Source organism: Notamacropus eugenii, chromosome 1 (genome assembly GCF_028372415.1).
Source record: "Notamacropus eugenii isolate mMacEug1 chromosome 1, mMacEug1.pri_v2, whole genome shotgun sequence".
In the NCBI taxonomy this organism is placed as follows: domain Eukaryota; kingdom Metazoa; phylum Chordata; class Mammalia; order Diprotodontia; family Macropodidae; genus Notamacropus; species Notamacropus eugenii.
The window spans coordinates 311,053,175-311,070,794 of NC_092872.1; the positions used below are offsets into that span (position 1 = coordinate 311,053,175).

Below are 17,620 nucleotides of genomic sequence, written 5' to 3' on the forward strand. Positions count from 1 at the left end.
CCAGATTCTGCCTCTGGGCCCTCAGCAGAACCCTCCTCCTACTCTCCTTGCTAGTAGTGCTGGGCTCTTATTTAATCTGCAGTTCTCCCCATTGTTAGCTGAAAGCATTCTCTTCTTGCAAACCGCAGCCTGCTTGCCTTCCCTTCCCCTGGCACTTTCGTTCCGTGCCTCCCAATTATCCAATTCCCTTTACAAATTGCCCAGACAGGTTTGGGGGATTATTTCTTTATGGAAACTGAACACAGAAGACAAAGAGATCATCACCCAGTGTGTTTCCAAATCCCTGGGCCTTTATGTGATTTTAACTCCTCAGACTTTTGCTATCTTGCAAATAAATAAATAAATAACCCCCAAAGGATCTAGGCTATAAGAGAAGACCACAGTGCCCCAAGTTAACAGAAGAGCTCTGCAGATGTGCAGCTGTCTCAGTCCCTGCATCCTTGATTGCTTTAAGGTTTCTTTAACTTGTGGTCTGTGAATTTTCTAATTACTAATATTTTGATGACTTATTTTAATATGATTGATTTCCTCTATAATCCTATGTATTTTTTATGCATTTAAAGTATTATGCTGAGAAGGGGTCCCAAGACTTTACCAGGTAGCCTAAGGTGTCCACAACATGGAAAAAGTTAAGAACCCCCAGTTTATCCTTACCTTATTTCTCTACAAGAGAGGGGAGACAGCAAAAGGTCTGGAGGGAAATTGAACACTGAGGCTCACCTCACCTTCTAGTGTCTTCTTGCTTCTTAGATTTCAAGCCTCCAAAGTCCCAAAGAGGACAAAGGTCCCTCCATGCCAGTCAAGGTGAACCCTGGACAGAAGTCACCAGTTCCCACAGAGTAACCCACAATTGCTATGGCTGTAATGCTTTGCTGTGAGATGGTATAAAAAGTAAAGTGGAATTCATCCCAGTAGGGATCTTGCAGGCTAAGCAGCCATAAGCAGACTTGGTGAAGATAATACCAGGAAGAACTCAAAAGGTAGGGGGAAAGAATATGAGTGTTTAAGTGGCCATTTCCCTCTCTGTGTGCCCTTGTCAATCAGTGTCCAATCTAGCTATGCCTCCATTTTCACAAGATATAGATATATATTAAAAAAAAAAAAGAGGTCCTGATCATTCAAGTGTCATTCTTGTAGGGGTATTTTGGATGTGTGCCCATGGGAAGTTTTCATTCTGACTCATGACATCAGATGTCTAGCAAGCTGTTGCAGTTTGTCTCTTGGACAGTGGTCAATAGTGTGCTGTATGTTAAATCAACAGTAGACCAACATTCTTGGGCCCACACCATCATTTGTTGGTCTCTGTTGTCTATTAAGCCAAAGGAAATAATTAACGAATAACACACCATGTTGTGCAACAGCCATGGGGACGGTTAGTGGGGGGAATGATTCATTTTTAAGGGACACAGGAAAACTAACATTATTTCCTGTGATGTTGGGATCTGCCCCAACCGAGACATCACTTGCACACCTGCCTCAGTGTTACTAAATCAGAAATGTGGGCTATGAGGTGAGGAGAAATGTGACCTTATTGGAACTATGGAGGAGACCCAGTTAAAAGGAAGACATTGTCTAGGAGATAAAATTACTGAAGTCTCAGGTTTACAGAAGGGCTAGGCCAGACAAAAGGGTAGGAGGAGCAGTCCAGGTGAGAGGGAGTGAATATTGTGTCAACAGAGTGAAAGGAGATGAGTGTTTTGGTTGAGGCCACAAAATGCTTGAAGGGAAAAGATACAAAATGTGATCCTTGGAGTAGTTTAGATTTCTCTTCTCTTCTCCTCTCCTCCCCCAAAGAGCTGAGACAGAGGAGAAGAGAAACCAGGAAATGAGTCTCAAGATAAAGACAGCCTTTGAAAAGGCCAACACTAGGTTCCTAAATTTCACCTCCTTTAATCATGTCCCAGAACACCATAGAAGCTAAAGTAACAGAACATAGGAAGCTTGTTTCCAGAAACAGATAAGTCAACTCTTGGAAGGGCATAGTTAAGTTCTGAGCATGCAGTGAAGTGGATGATAGGAAAACATCCATCTGGCTTCCTTAGAACCTCCAAGTCAATGAATATCCATGGAAAAGTTAAATGGTAAGGATTTAATATCAAAGGAATCTCCATGAGGATCAGATTTTATGCTTCTGTACAGTAAGACACTGAAGTGTCTTTTTCAAAATAAGTTGGTCAGTAAAGTTTTAATGGGAAACAAAGATCCTCAGTTTCTTCATCTGTAAAATAAGTAATTTGGTTTCTAAGATCCCTTGCAGTACTGAGGTTATGTGCTGTACTATGAAAAAGAAAAGTACAAAAAAATACTGTATCACTAGAAAATAGTTAAATATCTATTCAGACAAATCATAAATCTGGAATTGTAAACATTAGATTTGGGATTGGAAGGGACTACCTAATTTATCAGTCTCATTTACAACAACCTCAATAACAGGTCATCTAGCCTCTGCTGGAAGACTTTGTTACTTCAGGAGATGTCTAATTTTGGATGGCTTGAATGGTGAGAAAGGTTTTCCTTATATTGAACCAAAAACTGCCTCCCTGTAACTTCCTAGTTCTACCCACTGGAGCCAGGAAGAACAAACTGAAACCTTCTTCCACATGACAACCCTTCAAATATTTGACTGCGGCTATCACAGGCCTCCTAAATTGTCTCTTTTCTAAAGGTGACTGAATCCAGGGTAACTAAGGAAGTGATGGTAAAGAGAAGAGATCAGCAAATGGTATGAGCAAACATTTCTTAAAAGAAGAATTAACAACCACGTGAAAGATTACTCCAAATCCCCAAGAAGAGAAAGTCATTTGGAAAACAACTCCAAGCTTTTCCTTGACGCCCAGCAAACTGACAAAGATGACAAAAGATAGAAATAAAGACAGGTGCACAAATACATATTACCATTCTGCCAAGTGCTTAGCAGTTGTACTAATAGTTGTCTAAAATGTCCGCAACTTTTTAGAGATACTGAGTCTCAACATATACCCCAGAGAGGTCAAAGACAACAAGAAATGTCCCCCACTCACCAAAATATTTACCGGAGCCCTTTTTGTTATAGCAAAGAATTAAGATTGTGGAATGGGTTATTGAGGAGTGGAGAATTGTGGTACATTAATGTAATAGCATATTACTGTGCTGTAAGAAATGACAAATATGAAGAATTCAGAGAAGCGAGGGAAGGTATATATGAATTGACACAGAGCAAGATAACTACAACCAGAAGAGCAATATACGCAGTGTCTACACGTGTAAATAGGAATAATAACAACTAAACTGAATCCTGTCTAAGTACAAGGATCATGCTTGGCCCAGGAGAAGAGTTGAGGAAAACATTTCCCATTCTTTTTTGCAGAGGTGGGGAGCTATGTGTATAAATGTGTATAAAATGCTATACACATACACACATACACATAAGCATACACACACACATGGGTATGTGTTTTACTTATCAAATACAGTTGAGGTGTTGGTCAGTTTTGCAGAACTCCCTTTCCTTTCTCTTATTTATTCTTTGTTACAAGGGATGGCTTAGTGGGTGGGGGTGGGAATCGATATCCTTGGAAATGAAGGTGATGTAAAAAAAATTAAGAAAAAATAAGAAAAAGAGAAAGAAAATAGACTGAGCTTATTAAAGAGAGTCATTTAATCACTTTAGAAGAGAATAACTTTGGCCTTATAATAGATTTAAGGTCTTTACTCTTTACTAGGTATGTATCTTTGGTTGTTGTTGGGGTATAGGGTGTGTTCAGGAGGACCAATACCTTTGGTGTGATGACTTCCATGCCCTTTTCAGGGCTGCTTTCCACCTTTGGTGTCCACTTATTCCACCCAACTCTCACCTGTGGCTCCAAGAAGCTGCAGCAGGCGAAATGGCCATACCCAGTAAACCGTTTCGGCAGACAGGCCAAACCACATTGAGGGTAACCAAGAGGTCTCAAACCTACTGATGAGTTAGGGGGGTGTCTGCCCCAAGCATGTGAAGACTTCCCCTGGTGGAATGGGCAGATGAGAACAATTTGTTTCAATGTCCATAAAGGCAGCTGAAGCAAAGTTGTGGCAAAATGTGCCAAAACTGTGGCAAAAAAAAATGTGGCAAAATATCTGGTGCTGATTCTATTCCAGCTGAGATTTACAAGATAGGGGGACCATTGCTCATACAAAAGCTGACTGAAATTTTCCAGGTTATATGGCAAGAGGAGTTCAAGGATACTTCCATTGTCCATCTCTATAAAGGTAAGGGAATAGATTGTCCTGCGACCATCACTGTGGGGGGTGGGAGGAGTCTCTCTCTCTCTCTCTCTCGATCTCTCTCTCTCTCTCTCTCTCTCTCTCTCTCTCCCTCTCCCTCTCTCTCTCTCCTCTCCTCTCTCTCCCTCTCTCTCCCTCTCTCCCTCTCTCCCTCTCTCCCTCTCTCCCTCTCTCCCTCTCTCCCTCCCTCTCCCTCTCCCTCTCCTTCTCCCTCTCTTTCTCCCTCTCCTTCTCCTTCCCTCCCTCTCCCTCTCTCCCTCTCTCTCCCCCCCCCCCCCCTTCTCTCTTCTCTCTATTGTTGCTGGTAAGATTCTTGCTAGAGTTCTCCTTAATAGGCTGATCCACACCTGAGAGCCAGTGTGGCTTCAGAAAGAGCTGAGGAATAGTTGATATGGTGTTTGCTGCCCAACAACTCCAGGAGAAATGCCAGGAGTAGAACACAGGTCTGTACATGTTTGTAGATCTGACCAAGGCCTTTGACACTGTTAGTTGTGAGGGCTTATGAAAAATTCGGTCAAAATTTAGTTGCCCAGAGAAGTTCATCACTATTGTACTTCAGTTTCATGATGGCATGTTTGCCTGGATAGTGGACAATGCTCTTGTGCCTTCTCATTCACCAATGTAGTGAAGCAGGGCTGTGTGCTTGCTCCCATGCTTTTTTGCATGATGTTTTTAGCCATGATGTCAAATGCTTTCAATGAGAATGAAATGGCATGGCATCAAGGTCAACTACTGTACCGATGGTAAGTTTTCAATTTGAAAAGACTACAAGCCACTAGCAAAGTGGAGGGAGTGTTGGTGCATGATTTTCTGTTTGCAGATGATTGTGCACTCAGTGCAGCCTCTGAAGCTGAGATGCAACAAAGTACGGATCAATTCTCTGCTGCCTGTGCTAATTTTGGCATGATAATCAACACCAAGAAAACACAGATGCTCCACCAGCCACCACTACACCGGAGAAGTTTTGAATGCTGTGGATAAGTTCACTTACCTTGGTAGTGTACTTTCCAGGGATGTACATATTGACAATGAGGTTGATGCACACACTGCCAGAGCTGGCTCAGTGTTTGGGAGGCTCCAAAGAAAAGTTTGGGAGAGAAGAGGTATTAGACTGACTACCAAACTGAAGGTCTACAGAGGTGTTGTGCTGACCTCATTGTTGTATGCCTGTGAAATATGGACAGTCTACCAGCGTTGTGCCAGGAAACTGAATTGCTTCCAAATGAACTGTCTTAGGAAGATTCTGAAGATCACCTGGCAGAATAAGGTACCAGACACTGAAGTCCTTGCTTGAGCTGAACTGCCAAGCATTAAACTATGCTCCAGAGAGTGCAACTTTGATGGGCTGGCCATATTGTTCGAATGCAAAATATATGCTTGCCAAAAAGACTCTTTAATGGAGAGCTTCCATGGAGCAGGTGATCACATGGTGGTCAGAAGTGATACTAGGACACTCTTAAGGTCTCTTTCAAGAACTCTGGATTTGATTGTGGGACATGGGAGACACTGGCACAGGACTGCTCTGTATGGTATGCTCAAATCAGAAAGGGTGCTGTGCTCTTTGAGCAAAGCAGAATTGAGCCAGCACAAAGTAGACGTAGGATGTGCAAATTTGGAGTATCCACCCCAAATATTCACATGGACTATTTGTGCCTAATTTGTGGTAGAGTATCTCGAGATTGCATTGGTTTGCTGAGCCACAATCAGACACACTGAAACTTGAGTTTATCATGGTGATGTCATTTTGGTCCTCTTTGAGAATGAAGGACAACAACCAACTAAACATCTTTGGTTGTTACTCTTAGGTCTCTTGTTTTAAGCAAATCACCAAATCATTAAAAACAATAAAACAATAAACTAGAAGGTGATGATTGACTTATAAATAGATTTATTAATAGCAAAATTCTCCTGTGCATTTAAAATAAGACTTCATTTGTAATGAAGCATACAAGTAGTAGTACTAGACAGTTATTTCATGTGGGGATAAATCATAGATATTGGGTTCTGTTTCCTTTTTTCTCCTTCTGTAGCAATGGTATCCCTCTTTTTTTCTTTTTCTATCTGCGGCACTATGGTATAGTAAAAGGAGGCTTGTATTTGAAGTGTATTCCTGGGTTTATGTCTCAGCTCTTTCAGCAAGATCACAGATGTGGTCTTGGGCCAGTCATTTGCTTCTTTGTGCCTCAGTATCCTCACCTGTAAATTGAAAGGGTTGGGCTTAAAGGCCTCTAAACTTCCTTTCAGCTCTAAATGGATGGTTCTACCATCTGTACCTCTTACAAACTCTGGAACCTCAACCTCAACCTCTTCTATCTCTCAATCTTGCAATGGCAAATTGGGTTGCCAGAGGGAAACTCCATTTCTCACTCAGGTTTTTAGGGGTTCCCTGAGGAGTTGGGAGTATCAGTATAATGTTATTGACTCAAGCCTCCATTTTGGTGTATTACCCTAATATCAATTGCTAATTAATAACTCCTCATTATCATTGATACCAGTGATTAATATCCCCAACCAAAGTATAAAAGGATCCCCTCAAATGGGAGGGAAGTGCATTCTCTTCTCTACCCCTTCAGTCTCTGAGGAGAGTGGGTCATAGGTTAAGTGGTTGCTATAAAGCATTTACCCCACTAAGTTCACTCCTGAATGCAGCCTAGCTGATGGACAAGTTATTTCCTTGCTATAGTGCAAGGTGTGTCAGCTAATGGGTTGAGGCAGGGTTGGGATGGCACTTTACCTGGCTTGGCTGCTGTCAAACTCTGGTATGGACTTTTGACCTTTCAGGATATCATAAATCTATGTAAGAAAGGGGAGAAGATAATAATAGGAGGTTTCCATCTCAGAAACAAGCTTATCTCTGGAGCTCTGAGAGTCATCCTTCATCTCATGGCCATCAAGAAGGAGACAGGGCAATTTTCTCTTTCTGTTGTTCAGTTATTTCAGTTATGCTGAATTCTTTGTGACTCCGTTTTGGGTTTTCTTGGCAAAGGTACTAGAGTGGTTTGCCATTTCCTTCTCCACCTCATTTTTATAGTGAGGAAACTGAGACAAACAGGGTTAAGTGACTTGCTCATGGTCACACCGCTAGTAAGTGTCTGAGGCCAGATTTGAACTCAGGATGATGAGTCTTTCTGACTCCAGACCTACCACTCTATCCACTCTACCACCTCTCTGTTGGGACCTTTTCCTGTATTCTCAATTCTGGCTTAGCAGCTGACCAAGAAGCCTTTTCTATCTCTCCCATGTTCTACTCCCCAGTAAGTGGAGAGTTAAATAGTCAAAGAATATCTATGCATGCTCTAAAGAGGAGACCTGGATCCCTGTATTCCCTGTCATCACATGTAGTCTTGGAAAGTCACCTGGGTCACCAAGAGGTTAAGGGACTTGCCCAGGATCACATAGCCATTAAATGTCAGAGTCTAGATTTTAACTTATGACTTCCAGATTCCAAGGCCAGTTCCTTATGCCTTATCCACTATGGCACAGCTGCCTCTTCTAATCCCTTTTTCATGGGTCACCTCTTCATCTATTTGAAGACGGTTGTCATGTATATCCTTTTTTCCAGGCTGAACATTATCTACTTTCTTCAACCAGTTCTCCTATGATGTGATCCAAGTTCTCTCACCACCTTGGCTGTTCTCTGAATCATGGCTTTCCCTTTATTTTTAACATGCCCCCCAAAGAAAGTCTAAGGAGGGAGCCAATGACACTTGAATTTTCTCTCTCATATCATCTGTCTTTTACCCCACGGTCTTCTCTAGTGCTCTGGACGTGACTTTATCTCACTTGGCCACTTCTTGTTTTTCAGTTGAACTCCTCCTGCTCATATGTGCTCCTATCTGCTATGAGGTACAGGTCCTAACATCACAATCTTCCATAAGGCTGCACTTCAAGAGAGGATCTTGAATAGTATAATCATCTGCCTCCCTCAATTGACCATTCTTCAACCACTGATACTCTGACTCATTCATCATTGGTTAGTGTATTTCCACTCCCTTTGACTCTTTCAATCCCAACTATTTTGGACCCCTGGCATCCAGTGTACAAGTGCAATTCCACATCCCCAGTGGCTTCTTTGCTTGCTCCCTTCTCTGTCAATCTAATCCCTACAATGTTTTATTCCAGATTTGTTCTTCCCAATTTGCTCTCTTGAATGCCTGCTCCATAATTAATAAACTCATTTTGTCTTAAACCATGTCCTTCCTAACTCTTTCCATCTTCCAGTACTAGCTGGTTCTCTACCTCACTACCCTCTCTAATACTGTTTCCACTTTTACTCATACCCCTGACTTACTGGTCATGATAGGGGAGTTGCAATGCTATTTACTCTCCAATTCCAGAATCTCATTCTATCACCATCTCTCAGCTACTTCTCCTCCTTTGTGGTTCTTATCATTCAAATTTATCACCCAATCCAGATCCTGATAGTCATTATCTATAGATCTCCAGGATATTCTCCTTCCTCAGTGAGTTCAATGTTAGGCTCACAGTCTTGCTCTCTATTGCAACTCCTGCCATCATGATAGAGAACTTCAACATACACATGGATAGTTCTTCAAATAACCTAACTTTCCAGTTCCTCCATCTACTCAATTGCCATGCTCCATCCACCTCCATTCTGCCTCAGATAGACATAGAGATGCTCATCCCCTTGGTCTTGCCCAGGAGTGGGGAATCTGCAGCCTCAAGGCCAGATGTGGCCCTCTAGGTCCTCATTGGCAGCCCTTTGACTGGATCCAAACTTCACAGAACAAATTCCCTTAATGAAAAGATCTGTTCTATAAAACTTGGCCTCAGTTAAAAGGACCTAGAAGGTCATATGTGGCCCTGAGGCTGCAGGTTGCCCACCCCTGTCTTGCCAGTTACCCACAAGTGTTCCACTTCTTTGTTCATGAATTCCAAAGTTCCTCTATCTGATCATAATTTTTATCATTCCATTTTACCCTGTGCCTTATGATCCCAAACTGTGTTTTTTGTCTTCACTATGACCTCCAATTCCTTTAGTCCTTAGTTTTCTTCCCCCCAGGCTATCATCCCAGCTCTGACCACACTCTCTTCCCTTCCCTATCTTTACTTGTTGATGTGTGAATCTGTTCAATTTTACATTGTTCTCTACATTCTAATTCACTTGTATCCAGTTGTGTCTTGTAAAATCCTAATCTTGAATTATACAAACTATCAGCCTCTTTCACTTCCAGTCATGTACTGCCAAATAGAGCTGAAAAAAAATCACAAAACTATGTTGACTGGGTCTACTACAAATTTGTGGTGTATGATGTCCAATGGGCCCTCACTGCAGCAAGGCAATCCTTTTATACTTTCTTTTACAATCAATTGACTTTCCCACTCACAACAGTGACTATTCTAAATCTTTTCATCCTTTTTAAAAAAATACTTTATTTCTTTCCAATTCCATGTAAAAACAATTTTAACGTTTGTTTTTAATTTTTTTTGAGTTCTGAATTCTCTCCCTCCTTCCTGAGACAATAAGCAATTTGATATAAGTTATACATGTATAATCATGTAAAACATTTCCATATTAATTATGTTGTGAAAGAAAACAACAAAAAAGTAAAAAACAGTATATTTCAATCTGCATTCAGATTTCAGCAGTTCTTTCTCAGGATGTGGATAGCATTTTTCATGAGTACTTTGGAATTGTCTTGGATGGTTATATTGCCGAGAATAGCTAAATCAGTCACAGCTGAACATCCTTTACAAAATTGTTGTTGCTGTATACACTCTTCTTCTGGTTCTGCTCACTTCACTCTACATCAGTTCATGTAAGTCTTTCCAGGTTTTTCTGAAAGCATCCTGCTTATCATTTCTTATAGCATGATAGTATTCATTGCAATCATATACACCTTGTTCAGCCATTTCCCAGTTGATGGGCATCCTCTCAATTTCCAGTTCTTTGCCACCACAAAAATAGCTACGAGAAATATTTTTGTACAAATAGATCTTTTTAATTTGTGAAAATCTCTTTAGGATACAGACCTACTAGTAGTATTGTTAAGTCAAAGGCTATGCACAGATTGGTAGCTCTTTGGGGATAGTTCCAAATTGTTCTCCAGAGTGGTTGAATCATCCATAATTACACTGATAGTGCATTAATGTTTCATCCTTCTTTAAGTCCCCCAGGATACCTCTTCTCCCATACCCTTTTAGCTGAAGACCTTGTCTCACGTTTTACTGGGGAGAAAAACCAAAAACAAAAGAACTGAGGCCATTCCCTGAGAGTTCTCTGTTGTTCTCTCTTTATCTTCCATCATTCAGATATCTTTCCCCATTATCTCTTCCTTTACTCTTCTCTCACTTGAAGTGGTGGCCATTCTCTTTGCCAGCACAAACCTATGCTATTTGCATCCTTGATCTCATCCCTTTCCATCTTCTCCAATTTGTTGTTCCCTCTCTCATCCCCAATTGCTAATCTTAAATCTTTCTCCACCTCCTGGCTACTTCTCTGCTACTTACAAACATTCTTGTGTCTCCTCCATCCTTAAAAATACTCTCACTTAATTTGTATATTCTTGATATCTTTCATCATCTATCTCTACCCTCCTTCTAGGCTCAACTTGTTCAAAGAATCCCATCGACAGTAGGTGCCTCCATTTCTCTCACTTCCTTCTAAACCCTCTGCCCTCTCCAGAGTTACCAGAGATCTTTTAATTGCTAAGTCTAATAGTCCTTTCTCAAACCTTATTACTCTTGATCTCTCTTGTAGCCTTTGTCTTAAGGTGAGATTTCCCTCTTTTTCTCAGGTTGGAAGCATAGCAGTCACTCACAGACCTGATCTTATTGCTGATGATCATGGAAACTTTGACCTGTTCTGTATCGGACCTAGGTTGGTTTGACTTGTCATTCCCAGAAGCTCACCATATTGGTGCCAGACTTAGTGTGGACACTCAATTAGCTTTAGTTCTATTACAGTTCAAAACTCCTGAGCTCAAGCAATCTACTGGCTTCAGTCTCCCTGGCAGGGTACCAGGAATTACAGGTATATGCCATGATACCCCCCAGTCTTTGACACTACTGAATCTCCTCCTGAATACTCTTTCTTCTCTAGCTTATATGATACTGTTCTCTACTGCTGTTCCTTCTACCTGTCTGACCTTTCCTTAATTTTTGCTGAATCTTCATCCAGGTCACAATAACTAGCCAGGGGTGTCATCTAGGGCTCTGTCCTGGGTCTGTGTTCTCCATTTATACTGTATCACTTGGATAATTCACAGATCCATAGATAGATAGATAGATAGATATAGATATGGGTATATTTCCCTAATCTCTACCCTGAGCTCTAGTCTTGTATCTTGAATTGGATGTCTTGTAGGCATCTCAAACCCAACACTTTCAAAACAGAACTCATTATCTTTTCCCCAAAACTATTACCCCTTCTCATTTTTCCTGTTGCTATTGAGAATACCACCATTTTCCCAGTAACCCAGGTTCATAATTTGGTGTCATTCTCAACTCCTTTCTTACTCTCATTTTCATGTCTCCAACTTGTTTCTAAGTCTTGTTATTTCTTTGATAATATATGATCTTTCTTATATGTCTCCTATACACATCCACTATCCTGGCATCATCTCTTGTCATCTCATAACTGGACTACTGCAGTAACCTTCTGGTTGGTCTTTCTGCTTCAATTCTCTCTCCATCTCAATCCATCTTCCACCAAGTTGCCAAAGTAATTTTCCTAAAACCCAGGTTGACCATATCATGGTCCTGTTCAGTAAACTACACTGAATCCTTATTACCTCTAGCATAAAAAATAAAATACCTTTTTTTGGCATTTAAATTCATTAACAGCATAATCCCTTCCTACATTTCCAGTCTTCTTACACTTTATACCAGATATTCTGTGTGCTGTTTTTATCGGCAGTCTATTATGCCTAGAATTCTTTTCCTCTGTACCTGGGCACCAAGCTTCCTTCAACACTCAGCTCACATTCCCCTTGTGCAAGACATCTTTCCTGCCATGATTCCCCTTTCATCACCCCACCCCCACCCTTAGACTAGGGTCTTCCCTCTCAGATTGTCTTCTATTTATACTGCTTTCATCTTATATCCGTTGTCTCCCTCGTTAGAATGTGAGGTCCCTGAGACAGAAGACTTTTGTATTATTCTTTGTATCCCCAAGACAAATGGACTGAGCGAAAGGGTTAAGGTGTTCGTGCTCTTACACTTCTGAGTACTAGTATGTGCATGGGGGTGAAGGGTTAGATATAAGAGAGGGAGAGGGATAGAAAAAGAGAAGGGAGGGGGAAGAGGGAGAGAGAGAGAGAGAGAGAAGCTGACATTCTTAAAGATTGTTCATGTTCTGCAGCTAAGACCAAATCGTCCTCCTATTTTTTTTTCTTTCCCGATGGCAAGTTATCAGTAAGGAAAGAGCCCTTGAAGTTGAGCATCACCCATTTTCAACAGGTTTCTTGTCCCCAGAAGTATGGGTCTAGTGGAGTCTGCCCCAGGTGCTTCTATGATAGATAGCATTTACATAGTGCTTTGAGATTTGCATAGCATTTCAACATGTTATCTCATTTTATTATCACAACTCTTCAAGAAAGGTGCTATTATTATTCCCATTATACAGATGAAGAAAATGAAGCTGAGAGCAGTGAAGTGACTTGTCCAAGATCACACAGTTAGTGCTGGTCTGTGGCAAGGTAACCTGACTCTGAGTTCAACGCTCTATTTACTGTACCACTTGACTGATTTGATAGCTGTCAGCCTAATGAGCTATCTACCTAGGACAAGATGGGAATTCAGTAGCAAATAAAAATTTGTTATAAAGAATAAAAGTTATATTTTGTAAAAATCTCTTTCTGCATATGATTTTTATTCTTGTTATTAACATGCTTTGTTATATTTATAGTTTCCCTAATATATTAACCAACCTGCTTTCCTTGTAGGAATCCCAGACCATTCATAGCGTGCAATCTTTGTGATATGTTGGTATAGACTCATTAATAATTATTTAGGTCTTTTTGCCTTTATATTCATTAAGGATATTGATCCGTTATTTTCTTTCTCTGTTACATTTTTCCTTGTCTCTTCATCCTTCACTTGTGCCTGCCACCAATCTTCAAGGGACAACTGAAGTAAGGAGGCTTAGTTCACAAAGAAATAAGGTTCATAAACGCAGATGATATATCCGTTGTTGGAAGTCCCATTCTCTTGGATAGACTTTTTATGAGACACGGATCACCTTTACTGCTTCTGTAAGTAGTGTGGAGGCAAGGAGAGGGGAAGACCATGTCATTCCATTTGTTTTTTCTTAATGTGAGTTACTCAATTTCATCTAAAGTGAAGAATCATGAACTCCTTTCTGCCCTTGGCCTTTCTACCCTGGTGCAGTTCTTGTAATAGGCTAGTCAGCAACAGAGCTCTTCAGCAGGACTGAAATGTAAGATAAGCATACCCACAAAGCTAATGCAAATAGAAACTAGATACTCTTCCTGAGGTTTATAAAAAACAAACAACAAACCCTTCAAGTCAAGCAAGTGGGGAGTTACTTTCTTAAATGAGTCTCCTTATGGCCCCAAGGTTGTCTGTGCAGGCATACTTCAGAGTATTGCAGGTTCAGTTCCAGATTACCTCAATAAATTGAATATTGCAGTGAAACAAGGCACATGAATTTTTTGGTTTCCCAGTGCATATAAAAGTTATGTTTACATACTATACTGTGGTATATTAAGTGTGTAATAGTATTATGTCTAAAAAAAACACTGTATATACCTTAATTAAAAACACTTTATTGCTAAAAAATGTTAATTGTCACTGGGGCCTTCAGCTAGTGGAGGGTCTTGCTTCCATGTTGTTGGATGCTGACTGATCAGGGTGATGGTTGGTATAGGTTGGGGTGGCTGTGGCAAATTCTTAAAATAAGACAACAGTGAAATTTTCCACGTGGACTGACTCTTCCTTTCATTTGAACACTTATTAATTGACCTAATTTCAATACTGTTATGTCTCAGGGTATAGGGAAGCCCAAGGAAAGGGAGAGAGATGGGGGAATAGCCAGTTGGTGGAGCAGTCAGAATACACACAACATTTATTGTTTAAGTTCCCTGTCTTATATGGGTGAGGTTTGTGGTGTCCCAAAACATTTACTATAGTAACATCAAGATCACGTATCACAGATCACCATTACAGATATAATAACAATGAAAACTTTGAAATATCGTGAGTATTGCCAACATGTGACACAGACACCATGTAAGCAAATGCCATTGGGAAAATGGCACTGATAGACTTGCTCGACCCAAGGTTACCACAAACCTTGAATTTTTAAAAAAGCACAATATCTGCAAAGTTCAATAAAGTGAAACACAGTAAAATGAGGTATGCCTCTATCTTCTGAGTTACAAAATAAAAGACTTCAGCTGACTTCTCTTCAAGTATTTAAGCAACGGTTTATGCTGGTCAGTTCCACGTGGGATCATCAGTGCTGACATTTGTTTTTCCTGAACTATAGTAGGAGCCAAACTCACAGTTGTCTAGGAATGCTTTGAATCTTTTAACTGGCAGCATCTTAATGCTGAAAATGTAAATCAGTGGATGATTGTCAGTCTGTATTTGAAATTGAACTCCATGTACATGGTCCTGAAATTCATTCTGTTTCTAATCGAGAGCTCCAATTTGCGCATGAAGCAATAAGTCTCACTGTTAGTTAAGTCCTCTATTGGCAAATACAGTGGGTTTCTGGTTACCGCCATTCTTTTGGTTCAAGTTGGATTCCAGGCCTCCCAATCTTGTGACAGAGGATAGCATCAAAGATTTGCTTAAATCTGCAGAAGCCAGCCCTGGAATGTGGACATGAAGCAACTGATAAAGTCTTGCAAAATTTGCTCATACTTCTTGTCCCCATTCTCTCCAAAGAGTGTTGAAGGGGTCAACCCAAGTGGCTCTTTTCTCACAAGTGACAATGGTCACTTGAGATCCACTATCTAATGTAGATGGATACTTAATCCCTTCAATCCTCATTTTTTACCTCCCTCTATGTGTTGTCCCCCATTAGAATGTAAGCTTCTTTAGAGCAGAGACTGTTTTTTTTTTTTCTTTTTTGCTTGTATTTTATTCCCACCACTTAGCTCACTGCCGGGGCACATATTAAGTGCTTAGTCAATGGTCTGTTTTGTAGGATGATTTCAGAAACACCTGGAAAGACTTATAAGAGCTGATGCAAAGGGAAGCAAGCAGAATCAAAACGGTGGACACACTAGCAACCATACTGTATCATGATCAGCTGTGAAGGATTTAGCTATTCTCAACTCTACAATAATCCAAGACAATTCCAAAGGAATAATGATGCATACTACTTGCCTCCAGAGAAAGAAGTGACAGAATCTGAATACAGATCAAAGCATACTATTTTTCACTTTATTTTATTTATTTATTTTTGGTCAGCATTTTCTTTTACAGTATGATTAATATGAAAACATGTTTTGCACGATTGCACATGTATAACCTATTTAAATTTGCTTATCTCAGGGAGGAGGGAGGGGAGAGAAGGAGGTAGAGAATTTGCAAAATGAATCTTAAAAATTGTTTTTACATGCAATTGGGAAAAAATAAAATATTTTTAAAAATAGATATTCTATCTTTCTCTTCTATAAGTACAGGTAAAAAGGTCTCATGATGAGGTCAGCCTTAGGGTCTTAGGTTTCATAGGTGACCTTTATCCTTGACCTTACCATTAGTTCCTAAGAGTGGGTTGGTAGACAACAGCTTGTCTGCAATTCTTTCTTAAGTGTAGCCAAGTACACATGTCCATCTTATATCAGACATGTTATACTGGAAGATAACTTGGTGTCTTCAGCTGTACTGTCCTTTTGCCGGTCTTGCTTTAGGCTACTGTGACCACTGTAAACTTCAAGCCTTTGCCCTGCCAAGAATAGTGATTCTAACTGTTTCTATTCTGTTTCTTGGCAAACTTACCCTGAGCTACTGAGTTGAATCTAGGTTACTAGGTTATCAGAGAGATATATATGCATGTATGTGTATGTATATATTTAAATATGTTTTAAAATGTAAATATGAATATATATATTTTAAAACAAGAAAAATAAAGTGAAAAAAAAATCATGTTTCAAACTATACTCAGACTCCATCAGTTCTTTCCCCATTTTTCATCATAAGTTCTTTGGAATTGTCTTGGATCATTGTATTGCTGAAGGACCACTGAATCACTGTACAATACTGGTGTTACTGTGTACACTGTTCTCCTGGTTCTGCTTACTTCTCTTTTGCATCAGTTCATATAAGTCTTCCCAGGTTTTTCTGAAACCAAACTGTTCAATTTCTTCTCACACAAGAATTTTCCTTTACAATCATATACCACAGCTTGTTCAGTCATTCCCCAATTGTTGGACATCCTCCCAGTGTCCAATTCTTTGACATCACAAAAAGAATTGCTCTAAATGTTTTTGTAAATATAGACTTTTTTTCCTTTTTCTTTGGTATTTTTGGGATACAAACCTGGCCGTGGTACTTCTGGGTCAATGAGTATGCACAATTTTATGGCCTTTTGTGCATAGTTTCAAATTGCTGTCTAGAATGATTAGACAGTGCATTAATGTCCCATTTTTTTCCTCATCCCCTCCAATAGCTGTCGTTTTCCTTTTCTGTCATGTTGGCTGATCTGATGGCTCTGAAATGGTACCTCAGAGCTGTTTTAACTTTTGTCTTGTCAGATAGCCCATATAAGGGTGTTTTAGTCTTAGGTATTGTTTTGCTCAGGTAATGTATTAGGCTTCCCTTTAAGAGGTCCACTTTCTGCTCAAATTGCAGTATCTTATTCAGATGCTCATTATACACAATCAGTTACTTTCTTTGAACCATTTTGGTCCATCAGATATTCTTGTACCTGACTACTTGCTCCCTGTCCGTCCATTGATCATTTGGGACAACCTGACATAATCTGTGTTTCCTGGCTTCACTACTCCCTTGCCAAAGCAGACACAAAGGCATCCTGTCCTTTCATAGCATAGGATGTTGACAAATTTAGTGTAAGCCTCCTGGGGACTTTTTGCTACTCCAAATTGCTTCTTCAGTTATGGCAAGCACCCTAATATTGCGAACCTGGAGTTTTCAGCTGGCAGAACACCAGATTAAAAGGTGATTCCATGAGACTATTCAAGGTCTCCCCCTTTTCTTGACTTTTGTCACCTGCAATGGATAGAACACTGGGCTAGGAATCAAGAAGTCTCATCTTCTCAAGTCCGAATCCAGCCTCAGACACTGTGTGACTGAGCAAGGTCAAACTGTTTGCCTCAGTTTTCTCATCTATAAAATGAGCTGGGGAAGAAAATGGCAAACTCCTTCAGTATCTTTGGCCCTCCCCCCGCCCTGATGGGGTTATGAAGAGTCAGATACGACTGAA

The 17,620-nt window shown here is 40.3% G+C and overlaps 1 long non-coding RNA gene across 11 annotated transcripts in view; it reads left to right on the plus strand.

The window, feature by feature from the left end:
* Positions 1–16,233, plus strand: part of LOC140517886 (uncharacterized) — a 138,217-nt gene extending 121,984 nt beyond the window's left edge. For 7 of the 11 annotated variants that reach the window (XR_011971769.1, XR_011971766.1, XR_011971771.1 and 4 more), the window contains 3 exons: positions 751–4,227; positions 4,578–13,457; positions 15,380–16,233. This is a non-coding gene — a long non-coding RNA (uncharacterized lncRNA). The remainder of the gene's footprint in view (positions 1–750; positions 4,228–4,577; positions 13,458–15,379) is intronic. The other 4 variants (XR_011971773.1, XR_011971768.1, XR_011971776.1 and 1 more) reach the window with 4 other exon arrangements.
* Positions 16,234–17,620: the final 1,387 nt, after the last annotated feature.